Source organism: Myotis lucifugus, unplaced genomic scaffold, assembly GCF_000147115.1.
Source record: "Myotis lucifugus unplaced genomic scaffold, Myoluc2.0 scaffold_880, whole genome shotgun sequence".
Lineage (NCBI taxonomy): Eukaryota > Metazoa > Chordata > Mammalia > Chiroptera > Vespertilionidae > Myotis > Myotis lucifugus.
The window spans coordinates 3,142-18,873 of NW_005871928.1; the positions used below are offsets into that span (position 1 = coordinate 3,142).

Sequence of the window (15,732 nt, forward strand, 5' to 3'; positions counted from 1 at the left end):
AAAGATATCCCATGCTAGGCTTATCAGGAGATGACTATATCTACACTAATAGAAGAGAAACATGGTAATTAGCGTACGACCGCTACCCTTCCCATTGGCTAATCAGCATATCCTTATGCAAATTAACTGTCAGCCAAGATGGTGGCCAGCAGCCATGCACTGAAGCGAACACGGAGGCTTGCTTGCTCCAGTGATGGCGAACTCCAACGTTCCCCGCCTGACTTGCCAGCCTCTCAGCCGCAACTCTAAGCAACTATGTTGCAAATATAGAAGCTAAACAAAACCCTAGAAACCGGCTTTCAGTCAGCCGGGCTTCAGCCAGCTGGACCGCAACATTGTATCAAATACAGAAGGTAAAGGCCAGAAACCTGCTTTCAGCAGCGAGGCCTCAGAGCTAAAGCTGGCCCAGAATAGAAAAAAAAAGAAAAAGAAAAAAAGGAGCAGTTGGGAGCTTCAGTCACCCGCCAGCCTGAAAACGGCCCTCAGCCCCTCACCCAGACTGGCCAGGCACCCCAGTGGGGACCCCCACCCTGATCCAGGAGACACTTCAGGGCAAACCAGCTGGCCCCCACCCGTGCACCAGGCCTCTATTCTATATAGTAAAAGGGTAATATGCCTCCCAGCACCGGGATCAGCAGAGCAGCGAGGCTCCCGGCACCGGGATCAGCGTGACAGGGGGCAGTGCCCAAACCCCCTGGTCGCCCTGCGGCTTCTGTGAGTGACAGGGGGCGGGGCCACAACCTCCCTATCCGTCCTGCTCTGTTCATGACAGGGGAAGGAGCCCCAACTCCCTGATCAGCCCTGCTCTGTGCCTGATAGGGGGGAGCTCCCCAATCCCCTGATCGCCCTTCGGCTCTGTGTTTGACAGGGTGCGGTGCACCACCCCCCTGATCGGCCCTGCTCTGTGTATGACAGGTAGAGCCTCTAACCCCCCCATTGCCCCTGCTCTGTGCGTGACAGGGGGGAGATCCCCAATCCCCTGATCACCCTTTGGCTCTGTGTTTGACAGGGTGCGGTGCACCAACCCCCTGATCGGCCCTGCTCTGTGCATGACAGGGGGGAGCTCCTCAACCCCCTGATGGGCCCTGCTCTGTGCGTGACAGGGGAGAGCTCCCCAACCCCCTGATCGACCCTGCTCTGTGTGTGACAGGGTATGGAGCCCCAACTCCCCTGATGGGCCCTGCTCTGTGAGTGACAGGGGGCAGCGCCCCAAACCCCTGATCGGCCCTGCTCTGTGTGTGACAGGGGTGGCGCCGCAACCTCCCCATCGATCCTGCCTTGAGTGTGACAGGGGGCGGTGCCCCAACCCCCCAATCGGCCCTACCCTGAGCGTGACTGAGGGTGGCATCGCAACCTCCCGATCCGCCCTGCTCTGTGCATGACGGGGCGGCACCCCAACTCCCCAATCGGCCCTGCTCTGAGCCTGACCAGGGGCTGCACCTAGGAATTGGGCCTGCCCTCTGCCACCCTGGAGCAGGCCTAAGCCAGCAGGTCCTTATCTCCTGAGGGGTCCCAGACTGCGAGAGGGCACAGGCCGGGCTGAGGGACCTCCCTCCCCCCCGAGTGCACAAATTTTTGTGCACCGGGCCTCTAGTATGTTATATAAATGTCTAACCACTATTTTGTTCACTTAAAACTGATAATGAATGTCATCCCTAATTGAAAAAAATTAAATTAGTAAAACAATTTTTAATAAAAATAAAAATGCAAATCAGAGTGATCTTTAAAAAATATAAATCAGATCATTTCACTCTGTGCCTAAAAGCCTTAAGCGCTCCAGCAGTGGTCAGCTCTCCAGACAGAATCATGCCTGTGAGGGTGTTACACTGCTGGGAGAGGAACGCCTTGTCTTCTTCCTCCAGTTGCTCCCTTCACTGCTCTGGTGACGTGTGGCACTGGTGCAAGGCAGTACTGTGCTTCCTTGAGAGTGAGCTAAGCAGCACTTTGGCTGCTTAGTTGTAGTGTGGGAGCAGACACAGAAAAAATAAATTTAAGCCTTAAAGGTTCTAACAGCATTTCAACCCACCAAACGGACCTCTTTCCTCCCTTCCCTACACTCCAGCCAGCCTGGCTCATCCAGCCTTGAGGAAAGAAGGCAGGGACAGTGCTGCTCAGGAAGCCCGTGAACGTGCATGTGGTCAGAAGTCTGGAGAGAGCTCCAGTTCTCTTAGGATAGAAATGAAGGGATGAATCTGCTGAAATCAGCCACCCATGAGGGGACTCTAGTTTTCACTACATGAGGAGGGCATCACACTTGCATGATCCGCCATGCTCTTGCTCCCCTGTGGCATCCCAGGGGATCCATGAATCATCGACAACAGGAAGCAGTTCTCTGACCTTTGAGAATCCACAGACCCTCTGCAAAGCCCTTCAGCTCACACGGCTGATCTCAGACTACAGATCCCAGACATCTTCAATCCTGGGAAGCAGCCTCTTTTGACTTTTTCATTCTCCTCCTACAAACAATGCCAGGTCTGTGTCTTCTGTACACTGCTCAAAGATGTGTGAGGACCCAGCGGGTGGCAGCTGGACCTGATATACAATGGGAAATTTGCTGAGTGGCCTCACACACAACACTGATACCTAGCTTGAACCTGCATCAATCTGGTGAACACCACTCACCTCTACCTGGGGACTCCCTGAGAACCTACCTTATGCAACTTGAGTGCTTCCAGAGACTCTTTCATTAACTGAGACTAACGAGCACCCAGAAGATGGAGTCAGTCAGAGAGGCAGAATGTGGTGTGCTCTGGGACTTTTGCTGACCTGTCCCCAGGCTCAATGCTAGTAAAAGCCAGCTTTGGTGCACTGCTTGGACCTTCCTGTGCTCACTCAGCCTCAGCAGAGGCTGTCACAATTTGTGAATTGCTTTGCAGATGCAAATAGATTGCCCTGGGCCAGTCACATAAAGCATCTGACATTGTTCAACACCAGAGTCCCTCCCAGGAAGCCCGAGGACCAACACGCCCAGTGGCCAGCTTCAGAGCACATCAGAGCAGGATACCATGATCCTCACAAGAGGCATATCCAAAGAGAGATCTAGGAAGGCTCCAGAACCTGCTGAGATGAATTGCACTCCACCTGGTGAACACCTGTCAGCAGCTCATACACTACACTGTCGGCAGGGTACACTGTGGTCCCAGCCAACTAGCCTGAGCATCGACTCAATACATGAATGGGCCAATAGCCATCAAGAATCAACTACCACAGGAAGGTTCACATAAAACACACGGGACATCCCTGGAGCACTCAACTCAGGTGATCAAGAAGACCTTGCCACTGGGTTCCACAGGACACCTACTACACAAAGCCACACTACCAAGACTTGGATTCTAATACAAAGAAACAAACACACAGAGACAGACAAAATGCAAAGAAACATGCCCCGAATTTAAGAACGGGACACACATCCAGAAAAAATGCTAAATGAAGTGAAGGCAAGCAATATACCAAATACAGGGTGTTTTAAAAAAATGGTTGTAAGGATGTTAATAGAAGTTAGGCAAAGAATGGATGAAATCAGTAGGAACTTGAAAACTGATAGTAGGCATGAAAAAGAACATTTAAGCCATGTAAAAGATCCATTCAGAAATAAAGAGTACAATCTCTGGAATGAAGAATACACTAGAGGAAATAAATAGTTGGAAGACAAGGTCCCAGAAGACAAAAGAAGCAAAAAGAAAAAAAAGAGTTTTAACAATGAGGACTGTTTAAGGGACTTTGGGACAACATGAAGCATAACAACATCCACATTATAGGAGTATAAGCAGAAAAGAAAGATTAAGGGACTATAGACTATTAAAAGAAATAATGACTGAACACTTCCCTTACCTGGTGAAGAAAAAAGACACACAAGTCCAGGAAGCACAGAGTCCCAAAGAATATGAACCCAAAAAGGCTGGACACCAAGACACTTCATGATTAAAATGACAAAGATGAAAGACAACACATCTTAAAAGCCACAAAAGAAAGACGGTCAGTTACCTAAAAGGTAGCTCCCACTAGATTGTCAGCTTGTTTCTGTGCAGGAACATATCAGGCCAGTAGGGATTGGCACAAAATATTCAAAGTCATGAAAAGCTAGGACCTTCAACCAAGACTACTTTACCCAGCAAGGCTGTCATTTAAAATTGATGGAGAAATAAAGAGCTTCCCAGACAAGAAACAGCAAAAGAAGTGTGTTACCACCAAACCATTAGTATAAGAACTATCAAGAAGGAATACAAAGGAAACAGAGTTAAAGGAATAAAATTTATCTATGAATAATCACTTTAAATGTAAGTGGCTTAACTGCTGCAATTAAAAGGCATGGTAGCTGAATAGATAAGAAAACAAGATCCATATATATGTAGTCAACAAGAGACCTACCTCAGAATTAAAGATATACAGACAAAAAGCAAGGAGATGGCAAAAGATTATTTCATGCAAAAGCAAATGAAAAAAAAAAGCTGGAGAGGTAAAACATATAGCTGACAAAATAGACTTTAAAACAAAGACTATATTGAGCAATAAGGAAGGACACCACATAATGAGAAAGGGAGCAATCCAACAAGAGGATATAAGCCTTGCAAAGATGTATTTTCTCAACATAAGAGCACCTAAATATGTAAAATCGTGATGTATATAAATGGAGAGTTCAACAATAATACAGTCATAGTAGGGCATTTTAACACCACCATGGCATCAATGGCTGGATCTTCCACACAGAAAATGAAGAAGGAAAGAGTGGCCTTAAATAACAGACTAGATCAAATGGATTTAATTGGTATCTTCAGAGAATTTCACCCTGAAGGAGTAGTATATACATTCTTTTTAAGTGGACATGCAACATGTTCTAGGATACACCACATGTTAGGGCACAAGAACAGTCTCAGTATATTTAAGAATAATGAAATCATAACAATCGTTTCTGACCATAACTATAAGCAACTGGAAGTCAATAAGAAAAAATTGGTATACAGGTGATCTATTACTGAATTGTACACACCTAAAACCACCCTGCCCCAATAAATTGATTAACAGAGAAATAAAAGCAATGAAAAGCAAAATAAATAAATAAATAAAAAATCTGGAGATACATGGTAGTGAGAATTGCATGTAAATATACTTAATGTATACTTAACTGTGGTTAAAACTCTAAGTCTTATATTTATTTGACCACAATAAAAATTAGTAATTATAGGATTTAAAAAAAAAAACAGAAAAAGAAAAAGAAGAAACTGTAAAACACAGAAAGTCTTGGAGGCTAATTAACATGTTACTAAACAATGAGTAGTTATCAACGAGAGCAAGGAAATAATGAAATAATGCCTTATTTCACGGAAAGGAGAGCACAACAATCTTAAGTCTATGGAACAAGCATAAGTAGTCATAAGAGGGAAAGTCATAACATTACAGGACTACCTCAAGAAACAAGAAAAATCTGAAATACATCATCTAACTTTACACTTAGAGGAACTAGTGCAAAAGAAAAACAAAGACACCACAAAGTGAGAATAATAAAGAAAATAATAAAGATCAGAGTAGAAATAAAGCAGTAATAAACAAACAAGAGGTCAATGAAGCACGGGCCATTGTGTGTCAGTGGTTAGAGCTATGATCTATGCACCAAAGGATCATGGGTGTGATTCCCAGTCAAAGGCATGTACCTGAGCTGCAGGTTCACCCCTGCCCCCTGTTGAGATGTGTGTGTGTGTGTGTGAGACAACCATTTGATGAGTGTCTCACATTGATCTCTTTCTCTCTCTCTCTCTCTCTCTCTCTCTCTCTCTCTCTCTCTCTCTCTCTTTCTCTTTATCCTCCCTTCCTCCCTCTTCCCCTCCCTCCCTCTGAATGGGAAAACATATTTGCCAATGATACATCGGATAAGGGCTTAATATCCAAAATTTATGACGAACTCATAAAACTCAACATCACAAAAATTTAAACAATCCAATTTAAAAATGAACAAAGGACCTAAATAGACTCTTTCCAACAAGGACCTGCAGATGACCATTACACAAATGAGAAGATGCTGAGCATCACTAATCATCACAGAAATAGAAATTAAAATCACAGTGAGGTATCACCTCACATCTGTCAGAATGGCTATCACCAATAAATCAATAAACATCAAGTGCTGGTGAATACATGGAGAAAAGGGAACCCTCATGTACTCTGGATGGAAATGCAGATTGGTGCAACCACTGTGGAAAGCAGTATGAAGTTACCTCAAAAATTAAAAATAGAACTGCTTTATGACCTAACATTTCCACTTCTGGGAATATAACTGCAGAAACCTGAAACACTGATCGGAAAGGATATATGCAATGCTATGTTCACTGCCGCATTATTTACAATAGTGAAGATTTCACAGCAGCCCATGGGCCCAGCAGCAGATGAGTGGAGAAAAAGCTGTGGTACATTAACACAACAGAATACTACTCACCCACACAGAGAAAGAAAATGAAGGAAATCTTACCTTTTACAACAGCATGGATGGAGCTGGTGAGTATTATGCTAAGTGAAGTGAATTAAGCCACTCAGAGAATTACAAGTTCCTTATGGTTTCACTTATATATGGAATCTAATGAACAAAATAAACTACAATCAAAATAAAAACAGGCTCATAGATATAGAAAACAGACTGACAACTGTCAGAGGAGAGAGAGGTTGGGTGACTAGGGGAAAAAAAGGTGAAGGGATTAAGTAAAGAAAAAAACTCATAGACACAGACAGCAGTTTGGTGATTATCAGAAAGGGGTGTGGGTAGAAGAGTGTTTAGAAATGATAAATTGTGATGGAAGGAGACCTTACCTGGGGGCAGGGGGGAGGGCAGTGAGACACATAATTCAACATTCAGATGTTGTATTATAGAACTGTATACCTGAAAGCTACATGATTTCATTACCAATCTCACCCCAATAAATTCAATTCAGAAAAATAGGACATTGTGACAAATGCTACAACTGGATGGACCCTGAAGACATGATGCTCAGTGAAATAAGCCAGTCACAAAAGGACAAACACTGTGTGATTCCACTCACCTGAGGTCCCTAGAGCCGCCAGAGTCATAGAGACAGAGGTAAGATGGAGGGGACCAGGGATGGGGGAGTGGATGCAGAGTTGTCGTTTAGTGGGGACAGAGCTTCAGTTGGAGATGAGAACAGTGATGGAGATGATGGTGGTGATAGCAGCACAACAATATGAATGTACTTAACAACACTGGACTCTGCCCTGAAAAATAGTTAAAATGGTAAATTTCATTGTGTATATTTTACTGTGATAAAGATATACAAAAAAAATAAATAAATAAATGGCAGAAACCGGTTTGGCTCAGTGGATAGAGCATTGGCCTGCAGACTGAAGGGTCGCAGGTTCGATTCCGGTCAAGGGCATGTACCTTGGTTGCAGGCACATCCCCGGTGGGAGATGTGCAGGAGGCAGCTGGCCGATGTTTCTCTCTCATCGATGTTTCTAACTCTCTCTCTCCCTTCCTCTCTGTAAAAAAATCAATAAAATATAAAAAAAATTAAACAAAAAAGTATATATTTTAAAAATAAATAAATAAATAGAAGGCACTGTCCTGGGTGTGGGAGAATCAGGTAGAGCTGTTCTCTATCTGCCCTACATGGGTGGTTGGGTCACTTTCAATATCCTGATTGTGAGATTTTTATAAGATACTAGAGGCCCGGTGCACAAAAATTTGTGCACTGGGGGGGGGTCACTCAGCCCAGCTTGCCCCCTATCACATACTGGGAGCTCTAGGGGATGTCCTACTACCTGCTCCCTGCTCCCCTTGGGGAGCAGGCCTAAGCCACAGTCTGGCATCCCTCTGTGGGAGGCAACTGGGCTGATCAGGGGAAGGTACCAGCCCCATCACCACACTGTTGCAGCCACTGCCAGTCACCGCAGCCACCAAGGTGTTTTCATCAACACAGACTCCTGTCCCTTTACCATGAGAAAATGACAACTTTCTTTAGGCATTTTCAAGAAGTGTCTTTCATAGGATATGACCTTTCTTTCTTTCTTTCTTTCTTTCTTTCTTTCTTTCTTTCTCTCTCTCTCTCTCTCTCTCTCTCTCTCTCTCTATCTCTATCTCTCTCTCTCTCTTTCTTTCTCCTCACCTGAGGATATGTTTCCATTGATTTTTAGAGAATGTGGAAGAGAAAGGGAAAGACAGAGAGAAACATCAAAGTGAGAGGAACACTTTGATTGGTTGCCTCCTGCATGAGCCCTGACCTGGGCCCTTGGTCAGAATTGAACCCAGAATCTGCGTTGGGCAGGCCGAGGCATTATCCACTGAGCCAAACCAGCTAGGACAGGATATGACATTTCTTAACCCTCCAGCAGCAGACCTTTCTTTTTTTCTCCAGGAGTGTGGTAAAAAAAACCTTAGATCACTTTTTGGACTCTTATTACCCAAGTTACTAAGAATATTACCAGTGGCATACAGGGAGCTTAACCAATCAGCAGTCAGAAAAGGTGTTTCCTCTGTAGTTCACAACAATTGCTGGTTTGGCCCCTGCCCAGGCCTAATGCCTCTGGCGAGTTATTAACCCTGGACCGGGGCACCCCCAGCTCCCAGCCGCCGTGGCCATCAAGGATCGCTGGCTGGCTGCGCCCCAGTTCCCAGCCACCACCACCATCAAGGATCACTGGCTGGCTCCGCTCCGGCCCAGGCCTAAAGCCTCTGGCCAAGGCTTTAGGCCTGGGCCAGGGCACCCCCAGCTCCCCGCCGCCGCTGATCGCTGGCTGGCTCCTCCCCGGCCCAAGCCTAAAGCCTCAGGCCGAGGTGTTAGGCCTGGGCACCCCCAGCTCCCAGCCGCGCCGCCATCAACAATCGCTGGCTCAACGATCGCTGGCTGGCTCCTCCCGGGCCCCCCCAGCTCCCTGCCGCTGATCGCTGGCTGGCTGCGCCCCGGTTCCCCACCGCCGCTGACATCAACAATCGCTGGCTGGCTCCTCACCGGCCCAAAGCCTAAAGCCTGAGGCCGAGGCTTTAGGTGAGGGCCGGGGCACCCCAGCTCCCCGCCGCCACCATCAACGATCGCTGGCTGGCTCCTCTCTGACCCAGGTTTAAAGCCTCAATCCGTGGCTTGGAGCTGACATATGCAAATTAGCCACCATCTTGGCTGATTAATTTGCATATCTCGCTGATTAGCCAATGGGAAAGGTAGTGAAGTTACGGTTAATTATCATGTTTCTCTATTATTAGATAGGATTATTGAAGGAATCTGGGTCAGATTACCTGGGCCACCTCTGCATTATCTCTTGCAAATAATGTGAATCTACAATTATATTTTTAAAAAGTTAAAAAATAAAAGGGATGACCCAGATTTGGTTGTCTGGTCCAGCAGGTCCAGGTGGGGTCTGGTGGGACACCCATGGCTGAGTATAAGGAATTGCCCACAGGAACTGGTGGTCAGTGGGATTGAGGGTCACCATCCAGACCAGTGACCTTCACAGCTACATTCTCATCCCATCACAGACCTTCCACAGCCTTTAGTACAGCTGCTGTGTCTCAGCCACTTCTAAGGCGATCACTTGGGGGAACAGCTCCTTCACTGTACCACCTGGTTTCTTAAAGGAGCTTCAAACCTTTTAAGCATCTCACAAAACACAACACGGGCAGTGCAATCCCCCTGCAGTCACCCTCTGCTTCATTAAACCACATCTACCAAGTGACAAGGATGGGCCTGTTGTGCCATTCCAGGAATGCTGGGCCAGTGTCTCGCTGACAGAGCAGATTCAATTCTTGGTGTCTTGGTTGGATCCTGGGCACAGGGCCCAGGAGTGACGCTATCCAAATACAAGGATGAAGGAAGGGAGCATTGTCATTGCAAGCACCTGCCTTTTAATCATCTACAGATCTCAACTGCAGAAAGGATACCTATGCTGTTGAAGGTCAGGAAGGATAAATAATTTTTCTCTTTGTACTCGACAGACTGGTGCTCAAAATCAAGGTAAAAATAATACCTTGTCTTCATATGCTCTCTCCTTCCAGAGATGGCACCAATTTGCCTGTCAACTTGACTGCAAAATGGAAGTAGTAATGCTGGTGAGTGAAATCAACACATCCCATTTTTAAGGGGTTAAACGAAAATGAGAGACGGAGTATCACTCATCAAAGGTCTGACACCTTACTCTGTGGTCCAGTTGGGGAGGGTCTAATTGTTCATCAAAGACTATATCATTAGGGCAATAATGTGGGATGTCATGAAGAACTTTTCAGTGTCTGAACCTAATAAAATTTTGCTCCTTGTGGTCCATGATGTGTGCCAGGGAGCCACACATTGTTCTCTCCACACAGTGACTCGGCTCCAGGGCTCCTCTGGCAATGAGCTCAGACCAATGGTCCAGAGGTCAGACAGACGAGTGGTGTCAGGAAGGCCTGGGAGCAGACACTCATGGCTGTCCTTGCCTCTGGCCAGACCTGATTCACATGGTGAGAGAGGTTCAGAAATGCAGAACAGCACAAACTCCTTGCATCTTGGCTCATAGGACAGCACACTCACCCTCTTGTTCCTGTACCTTTGCAGCCAGCCAACTCAGTCACCTTCAGGAAGAACATCCAGAGAAAATAATAAAATAAAAGTACCTCATGCCAATCCACATAGCACTTCAAAGTACTAAGAGTAAAGAACTCACTGTCCATGCATTTCTACAGAAAGGCTACTTGCTGTCTAGACCCATTTTCTTGCTTTTTTTTTTCTTCTCCAAAGAAGAAAACACATCATTCTGGAGGCACCGAGATGGAGCAGGTCAATGACCAGCTGTCATCCCAGTGATGACAACCACGGTCTCAGAGAGAATAGTAACTGCGGACTCCACAGAGAGCAGCAGTGGGCTGAGTGGGGAGAGAAGTGAGAACTTGACAAGTGACCAGCATGGTGGTGAGCTGATTTGTCTTGAAGGCAGTGAGTCTGAGCACTGCTCTGTGAGCAGAACAGGAATGACTCAGAGAGGCCTGGACCAGGGGCCTGTTGGAGCCAGAGTGGGGGCTGCCCTGGACCCTTCCCCCTTCTCTCCTGGCCGGGCTCTAAAGCCATGGCCGGGGCATAAGCCCCTCAATTGCTGAGGAAAAACCCATCTCTGGCAAGGACCTGGGAAAATGGGGCCCTGGACTCCAAAGTATTGGGGGGAATCCTGCTTATTTTTTCTTCTTTTTCTCTTGCCAGTTTACCCTGAAAACCATCCTGTAATATGAAGCTTCCACACAGCTCATGGGGGAGAGGAGTCTAAGATTCTGAGAGAGCCAGAGCTTCTAGCAGAAGGACCGGGAAGGTGGCTGAGATTCAGGGGGAGAGGAGCTGTGGGTGAGCTGTCAGACCCGCAAAGAGCACACCCCAGAGGCCAGCATAGGCTCTGCGCACACTGATGCTCAGGTCACCCCCAGAGCTGCCAATACAAAAGTGAGGTCTGAACTTTATAGGTCCCACAGCCTTACACAGAGGGCTCTCACTTCTGCCACTCAGTGGTGGGAAGACAGACTGGGGAGCTTGTCCAGTAGGGGCAGCACATCCATCCCCAGCCTCATGTGAAGTCTGGAGGGAGAAAGGAACTGCATGTGAACAGGCACAAGGGTCAAGTGCAAGAGGCCAGGGCAGTAGAGCCCCAGCCTGCAGACCCACCACACCCTGCACTTTAGTTCCAAGTACAAGCTCTTTTTTGCAATAGTAACAATTGTAGGTTTGACTTTGAAGAAAAAAAAAAAACCTCAAATTACATTACAGATTTCAATTTTGGTTTGTCACATCTTCGATGGATGTTAGCTGAACCCAATGTGGTAATCATTTCACAATGTATTCAAATCAAACCATTGTGCTGTCTGCCTTAAACTTTTACAGTGGTGTATACAAATTATTTCTCAATAAAGCTGGGAAAAATATACAGTGCCTTAATAAATGGGGGAAAAAGTGGTTACAGATGTAGTGAAATGCATATAAATGAAAACAAATCAGGATATACATGTAATAAATAGTATCATCTTGCCCTGGAGATGTGCTCAGTGGTTGAGCATTGATCTATGAACAAGGAGGTCATTCATGGAGTCCCCGTCAGGGCTCATGCCCTGGTTGTGGGCTCCATTTCCAGTAGGGGGCATGTAGGATGCAGCTTATGAATGATTCTATCTCATAATTGATGTTAATATCTCTCTCTCCCTCTCCCTTCCTCTCTGAAGTCAATACAACATATATTAAAATAAATAGGGAAACAAAGATGGCGGCATAGGTAAACACCAGAAATTGCTGCCTCCCACAACAACTTCAAAAATACAACGAAAAGACAAAACGGACACCATCCAGAACTACAGGAAGGCTGGCTGAGTGGAAATTCTACAACTAGAAGGAAAGAGAAAAGCACACTGAGACTCAGAGGAGCTGCGGAAGTAAAGTGCAGAGGTACATAGGCTTAAGCACACGGAAAGGGGCTGGCACCTGAGGACGCGGCTGTCTCTTTGAATCAGGAGGGAGTCACAAGCTCCCGACTGCTCTGAACTCCAGTTCCGGGAAGTCTCTGGGGTCTCAGGACTCATACGGGGAGAAACTGGACTGTCTGGCAGTGGGCAGAACTCAGAACTTGAGGGCGGCTTTCCCTCAGAGGTGCTTGCAGCAATTACCAAGACACTGAGATGAATGGCCCCTTAGGGCAGGGCTGAGGATCAGCCATAGCTGCTTGCTCCACCCTGTCGATCCCCTGAAACCCACCCCACCCAAGCTACGGCAGAGACTTTTGCATATGAATGCCCTGGCCCTTTGCAATCTACAATTACCTAACAAACTGCAGCTGGGCCAGACAGACCCAGAACTTCCAAGAGAAGGCCCAAGGCCCCACAGCAGCTTGCATTGCTTCACAGCTGGGCCTCATCTGGGCACCTCCAAACCCCAAAAAAGGAAGGGGAATCTGCAGATCTCTTCATAGCTCCTGCTAGTAGCCTCAGGCAGAGGCAAAATTAGCACCTCCTTAAATACAAGAGCCAGTGTACCCAGTGGTCAGAGTGGGACCATCCAGATTACAACTCCTCAGATCCATAAGGGACACACTCAGGGGGCAGACTCAGTGAGCACCAAAGCCCCACTGAAGCAAGTCTTGCCCCAGAAGGGTGTCTTCAGCACAGAAGTTCTCCCACTGCAGACACAGCTGATTATCACAGCCAATTGGCCTGGAGGTCAATTCCTCCCAGTGATACCTACAACAATCAAGCCTTAACTACAACAAGACTACAAGACTGTGCACAAAGCCCACAAAGGGGTGCACCAAGAGTGTCCACCTCAGGTAATTGGGGAGCCTGAGCCACTGGGCCCTATAGGACACCTAGCACAGAAAGCCACTCTACTAACACAGGGAAGCATAAAAAATGCGGAGACAAAGAAACAGGTCACAAATGACAGAAATGGAGGAAAGCAAATGACTGGATATAGAGTTCAAAACCATGGTTATAAGGTTTTTCAAGAATTTTCTGGAAACCGCCAATAAATTTAGTGAGACCCTGGAGGATATGAAAAAAGACCAACTAGAAATTAAGCATACACTGACTGAAATAAAGAATAATATACAGAGATCCAACAGCAGACAAGAGGAACCCAAGAATCAAGTCAAAGGTTTGAAATATGAAGAAACAAAAAATACCCAACCGGAAAAGCAAAAAGAAAAAAGAATCCAAAAATATGAAGATAGTGTAAGGAGCATCTGGGACAACTTCAAGCATACAAACATCCGAATTATAGGGGTGCCAGAAGAAGAGAAAGGGCAAGATATTGAAAACCTATTTGAAGAAATAATGACAGAAAATTTCCCCTACCTGCTGAAATATTTGTTTCAAGAAGCGCAGAGAACCCCGAACAAAAGGAATCCAAAGAGGACCACACTAAGACACATCATAATTAAAATGCCAAGAGCAAAAGACAAAGAGAGAATCTTAAAAGCAGCAAGCGAAAAAAAGTCAGTTACCTACAAGGGAATACCCATATGACTGTTAGCTGATTTCTCAACAGAAACTATGCAGGCCAGAAGATAGTGGCAAGAAATATTCAAAGTGATGAATAGCAAGAACCTACAACCAAGATTACTTTACCCAGCAAAGCTATCATTCAGAATTGAAGGTCAGATAAAGAGCTTCACAGATAAGAAAAAGCTAAAGTAGTTCAGCACCACCAAACCAGCATTATATGAAATGCTGAAAGGTATTCTTTAAGAAGAGGAAGAAGAAAAAGGTAAAGATAAAAATTATGAACAGCAAATACATATCTATCAACAAGTGAATCTAAAAATCAAGTGAATAAAAACTCTGATGAACAGAGTAAACTGGTGAATGTAATAGATCCAGGGGCATGGAAAGGGAGTGGACTGACAATTCTTGGGAGGAAATGGGTGTGGGGGTGCAGGAAGAGACTGGACAAAAATTGTACACCTGCCGAAACCGGTTTGGCTCAGTGGATAGAGCGTCGGCCTGCGGACTGAGAGGTCCCGGGTTCGATTCCGGTCAAGGGCACGTACCTGGGTTGCGGGCACATCCCCAGTAGGAGATGTGCAGGAGGCGGCTGATCGATGTTTCTCTCTCATCGATGTTTCTAACTCTCTGTCTCTCTCCCTTCCTCTCTGTAAAAAATCAATAAAATATATTTAATAAAAAAAAAATTGTACACCTATGGATGAGGACAGTGGGAGGGGTAAGGGCAGAGGGTGGGGTGAGAACTGGCGGGAGGAGAGCTATGGGGCAGGGGGAAGAGGAACAACTATAATAATCTGAACAATAAAGATTTAATTTAAAAAATAGAAAGACAAAAATAAAGAAAAAATAAAATAAATAAATTAATTAATTAATAGTATCACCTCAAAAATGTATCTGGATATATAAATGTAGGAAAGACAAAAGGAATTACTTTGAATTGTTGCCAGTGGTTAACCTTGGATAGTAGAAAGAAGTGATTTCTTTTTTAAAAATATATTTTATTGATTTTTTACAGAGAGGAGGGGAGAGGGAGAGTCAGAAACATCGATGAGAGAGGAACATGGATCAGCTGCCTCCTGCACACCCTCTACCTGGGATGTGCCCGCAACCAAGGTACATGCCCCTGACTGGAATCGAACCTGGGACCCTTCAGTCCACAGGCTGACGCTCTATCCACTGAGCATCAAACCGGTCAGGGCAAGAAGTGATTTCTTTTACTTCATACTATTCTTTTTAAATTTCTATTAATGATCCTATATTATTTTGATAATGAAAAAAAACAATCTTCTAAAAAAACATTTAAGTAACTCTTTTTTTGGTGTAAAATGCATTTTGCATCCATGTTCAGTGATCATCTACTTATCTTTGAGAAACTTAAGAAGTGCTTTTGGTGTGAAATATCCTTTAAAATGCATTCTTGTGCCCTAGCTGGTTTGGCTCAGTGGATAGAGCGTCGGCCTGCAGACTGGAGGGCCCTGGGTTCGATTCCAGTCAAGGGCACATTCTCGGGTTGAAGGCTTGATCCTCAGTAGGGGCTCTGCAGGAGGCAGCTGATCAGTGATTCTCTCTAATCATTGATGTTTCTATCTCTATCTCCCTCTCCCTTCCTCTCTGAAATCAATAAAAATATTTTTTTAAAAAAATGCATTCTTGCACTCTAACAGCTCCTGAATGAGAACACTGGGCTTGGGAGATGCTGGGTCTGATTGGTAAAAGGATGGGTAAGGGGCTGGGTGTGGGGTAGGGGATGGGGCGGGTCAGGACCCCTGAAGAGAGGCTCCTAGGCAGGATGCCTCAGG

At 45.7% G+C, this 15,732-nt stretch overlaps 1 non-coding gene across 1 annotated transcript; it reads left to right on the forward strand.

Moving 5' to 3' along the window:
- The first annotated feature begins 1,775 nt into the window (after positions 1 to 1,775).
- Positions 1,776 to 1,978, forward strand: LOC111824077. The gene has a single exon (XR_002827181.1). It is a non-coding gene; the product is annotated as a small nucleolar RNA SNORA74 (small nucleolar RNA).
- The last annotated feature ends 13,754 nt before the right edge of the window (positions 1,979 to 15,732 follow it).